The sequence below is a fragment of the Mus caroli genome, unplaced genomic scaffold, assembly GCF_978045245.1.
Source record: "Mus caroli unplaced genomic scaffold, Mus_caroli_1 scaffold_3, whole genome shotgun sequence".
Taxonomy (NCBI): Eukaryota; Metazoa; Chordata; class Mammalia; order Rodentia; family Muridae; genus Mus; species Mus caroli.
The window spans coordinates 80,272,578-80,277,898 of NW_028227258.1; positions in this window are offsets into that span (position 1 = coordinate 80,272,578).

The window sequence follows — 5,321 nt, forward strand, 5'->3', positions numbered from 1 at the left end:
GGCTCCGCCCACTGCCTGTGTCCTGTGCACGCCCAGAAGCAGAAAGCTGCTGGGGTCCCAGCTGTTTTGTTTGTTTGGTGCTTCTTAGGATTATTATTGAGCTTTTGTGCTGTTATTGGGTATCTGGGATTTCCCTCTTACTTAATAAGAAAGAGAGTAAAACCTGACTTACACAACAGCATGAAGATACAAACTATTGTGTTTCCTGCTGTCTGAGATTCAGCACTTCATTTTTCTTCCTGCTGTTTAAATTGAATATGTGTTCATTGAGTGTGTGTACATTGAATCCAGCAGGTTGTATGAGGATGTATAGTGTGTGCGAATTTACACACTTCCCTCTATGGATGCTTATAAATACTTGATAAAATTGTTGCTGCACAGAACTGCACAATATCTTGTGGCCATTTCTCCACTTGTAGAAAGCTGCACCCGCTTCCGAAGTTTGTAATGAAATTTAGCTAAGTAATTCTAAACACTTCATTATATGCTGAGCACGTCCTGTGCTTTTCTTTGTTTCACTGTTAAGGTTGCTTTAATTTTTCTTATTATTTTATTATGTTTTTTTCTTCTTGCTTAGCTTACTTCATAATCCATCCACCTCACTTTCTATCCCCGGCTATAATTGACTGACGTAATTTTTAAAAATCTGGTTTCCTTTTACCACGGTGCCGGTATACAGAGTGTAAAAGGAAAGGGGGAACATGTTCAAACCAGTCAATATGTCTGCTCACTCACATCTTAGCTAAAGAGGTTTCTGGTACAGTGCTGCAGAGCTCTCCTTTAAGGAGACTGGGTGATTTAAGATCTGAGATCAAATATCACAAATCGCTGGTTACCCTTGGGAGAAGACAGCCCGCTGCTTCTTAGAAGGGCCTATGCACACAAAATGCAAATTATTGTTTTAGAACGAGTCTTTACTCTGTGTTTCTTTTTTACCCCTTCTCTATTGTCCAAAAGCAGATCCTTTGTGGACAAACTGTAACCAGGTTCCCAGAAATCGGAATGTCCTGAATCGTTTCTTAGCTTCCAACCTGGCATGTATCTGAATAATCATAGTGTTTATTTCTTTGTTCCCTCACTCCCAGGCCTACCTACTCCGACTGCCCTACTTAAAACCCTAACCCTCTCCCCCTCTCTACCCTATTCTTCTAATACTGCCCCCATTGCCTCTGGTGTTTAGTCTGTAGCCTTTTGATCCATAGCACTTTTCTGTAATGCCAGCTTCGTGGGAGCGACAATTTCATTTCTTTAGTCTCTTATGCACCAACAACGTATAGTGGGTATTCAATCAGTAAATGTTTGTTGATATAAACTTATTAAATTTATTCCAAATAAACTTTCTTTTGATCACAGCAGTTATCTTGCATAAATGTTCTAACTCAAAGGATTGTCAAAAGACATAAATTGTCATCAGAAAAATAACTTCAGTTTAGTGATAGCAGGAGAGAATGCATAGAGATGAGTAGGCTACAAGGAAGGGCCACTTGCAGAAGGAGTGCTGAGATTAAGCAGGAATCTGTGGGCTCCTTGCTATCTCAGTTACGCCTGCATTGCTAAACTTTCCAATAGGAACAGCATCTTATCACTGAGGGACTAAAGGACCTCCCTGGTCTCTTCACACCAGGTCATATTTTTTATCATCAGGTTTGCATCAGAGAACAGTTATCCCTTGTACCTAATAAAAACTAAAGCTATAAATCAGATAGATGTTGGTTCTGCAGATGTAAGAGGGCAACGATATCTATAGTGAAGGCATCTGGAAACATTATTTAAAATAGATTATAATGGGCCCCGGAGAACCAGGTTCATGCATCGTGGCAGTGATAAAGTGGGCGATAGAAGTCACTATCACTGGAGGTAAAATTCATAATACTTCATGAGCAAAGAGGCCTCTATTTTCACTTTACAATGATGACCTCTGTAACCATGTCTGTAGCCCTAAGAAGGGAACATTCTTCTCAGGCCATTGCTCACCCAACAGAGATAAACAGAGATGAAATGTGCAGAAAAGCAGACAGAATTTTCTCTGAGATGGATAACCTAGCCATATCAGCCAGCTTCCTATTACTATAACAAAATAGCTGACACCACCAATATACAAAGAAAAACGACTTGTTTAGGCTCTTGCTTATGAAGGTTTCAGTCTAAGATCGGGCAGACTCGTTACATTCCTTTGGCAATTTGTCACAGATGAAAGAACAAGGCAGAAGTGGCAATGACAGAATTCATGAGCCTGAAGTCAGAGAGCCACTTCAAGGGTGTGACCTGAAGAACTTTCACTGGGGTGTTCATTGTCTTTCAGTAGCACTGCCCAGAGACCAAGCGTTTAACAAGCGGGCCCCAGGGCAACTCAGCATCCAGACTACAGGATCAACTCTGGGTTCCCCTTGTTTAGAGGGATCTGAAAAGAGACACTGAAGACCTCTTCGTGCTACTCACAGTTTGGTGCGTGTGACCATTAGTGAAACATCACATTCAAAAGCCTGCGGGTAGAAATGCAGGCAGTATGCTCCACAGACCTAAAGGCAGTAAATGCAGACATATGGAGTTTAAAAATAACAAGGATGGGTGTTTGAGATAAATACCAAGCAGAGATCATGTAGCTCTTCAGAGGCCATGTAAGACTGTAATTAGAATTATATGTTATAGAGTAATTACACAATTATTTTAGGGACCTTGAGAAGGCTTTTATCTGGGAGTGAGTTTACACATAGAGGAGAGTGGCAGGAACTACTAATATTTGTTGGTGTGTGGATGGAGGTGGTGGTATAAGGTTTCCTTAAGGATACAGCCACTGAAAGATGGATTCAATAGATAGTCTAATAACCATGAGTTTATGGCATGCACAAATTGAACTCCTTGGATTTTGAAATTTAAAATCAACCATAAAAGAGGGGACAGTCAAGTAGAGATGGGATGAGAGTAGGTCTTCAACGAGTGGGAGATGAATATGATAAAATACATGATATATATGACAATATCAAATAACCAATGCAAATATTAAATGTATAAAATACAGAGAATGACATTGCATAGGAGAAGGTAATTTCATCAAATGTATAAAATAATGTTGGGAAGTTATTTCAACCTTGATTTAGTTATCTATACTATATATAAAAATAATCTCCAAATATGGGAATTTACAATATTAAATCCTGTGTACTCATTTGTGCCAGACACAAACAGGGCTTTGATGGCTCAGGGTCATGGCTGAGGTCTCAGACACTGATGAAATGTGAAGTTACCAGAAGTTCATAGGACTTCCTTCTGATCTGTAAGCATGACTTCTCAGCTGTGCTAACAGCTGATTTCCTATGGAGTGGGTCAGTGCGGATGCAGAGCACAGGCAAGGGAAGGAGAAAGGGACCAGAGCAGAGATGTTAAATCCATCCTGGGCACATCAGCTCTTCTGTCTATCAGGGAATAAGTCTAGAACAACACTGTAGCTGGGAGACCACAGACTTAGGTGAAGTGTTAAGTGAGCCACCATCAGCTGCCATCTTAGAGGCCGATTACACTCCCTCTGTTTTTGTTTTATGTTTGCCATGAGTGTGTGTGTGTGTGTGTTTACATAATGGCATTAGTCATTATATACTCATAATTGTCATCTCCTTGATGCTTCCTCAACCTTTATGGTATTCAAATCCTCATTTCCTGTGTTTTCATTTTTTTTTTTGGAATCTTCTAAGTTTTTTTTCAGTCATTAATCATTCTGCCTTAATCATAAATGACTTCTTTGGGAAGTTGTGTTGTTTGTTTTTGCTGTTACTTAAAAAGTATAGGTATTTATGATTTGTGAACCACTGAGCATTATAAACATTTCAGAAATTCTAACTTTTCTTATAAGAAAAGAATAAGACTTTTTCACATTAGATATCTCATAGCAAGGTCCTACTGTAGTTAGCATCACCATTTCCACTTGAAGATGAGAAAATAGAAGCACTGAGACCATCAGCTACATGCTCAAGGTTGTGTGTTTAGTCACACATGTCTAAGACTGGAATCTGTGAACTTGACACTAACCCTTCTCATATCACCAATCAGCTCTTCATTGTCACTTGGGACATAACTTATCATAAAGTTCACGTCTTCTCAAGGCATACAGCATACTTGGTTATTAATAGCAATAATGAATTGCATGACATACTCTGGACATCATGATAAAATAAGACAAAACTAACTCAACAAAACTAAAGATGGTGGAATAGTTTGAGTCTCAGACTGAGACAGGGTAGAGCTGGGGCTATTCACACCTCTACAGAGTGACGTGAGATTTGCATGTTTTCACATCACTTAGAGACACAGCTGACATTTGAGAATGCATGTGAATAAATAAATTCTCCACACATTGAATTGTTTTCATAATGTTTAATTTGTCAACCTACATTATGAGGAGAGCATCATTCCTTAATGGAATTAATTACTGAGAGCCTTATGAAAGATTTCATTTTTATCTTTTTTTTTTCCTGCTAACATTGTTTTTTTCAGACCCAGTTTCATGTTGTAGCCTAATGCTGCCTCAGAATTCACTATATAGTCTAAACTGGATACAAACTCATGATCTTCTATACTCATCACTTAGAGTGTTGAGACTGCATGCTAACCCAACACATAGGTAAATTTTGCATCTGTATTTTGGTTTGTGTCAGGTATCTTGGTTTCTTTTCTAACAGCTTTGAGAAAGGGACCTAAAAAAGGAAAAAGCAGCTTAAAAGAGAAGGGGTTCAGATTGGCTCACAGCTCAAGGGTTCAGTCAATAATGATGGGTTGGGGAGGTGTCAGGAAAGAAGAAGCTTGAGTGAGCTGGTGACATCACATGGTGACATCACATCTAACTAGGAACAGAGAGCGATGATGGATGCTGCTCTCCAGTTCCTCTTCTCCATGTTTACAGTCCAGTATCTCAGTCAAGACATTCTAGAGAGCAGGTCTTCCCAGATCCATAGCATCACACCATGACAGACTCCCCCCAGCCCCCCACCCCCACACACTGTTTAAATCTTTGCTGTTATTGGTGTTAATTGGGTTTTCACAGTCATTGCCGTTGTTTTTAATATCTTACACTGATAGCGTTCCAGATGGATGGTAAAAAAGTCTGAACAAGAAAGCATGTCATGTGAGTTCCTATGGAAGTAACATTCGCATTTCCTTGCTGATCAGAAGGGAGGAAAATGCAGTCAGAAATGGGTAGAAGTCGCCAACCTTCTAAAGTGGCTTTGTGCCACTTGGGCACAGCAAATGGCAATGAGAAAAGTTGCTGGGAACACAGGCCAGACCAGGAAAACATGGGATTCCTGCAGCCAACCTCTAACAAAGAGGGA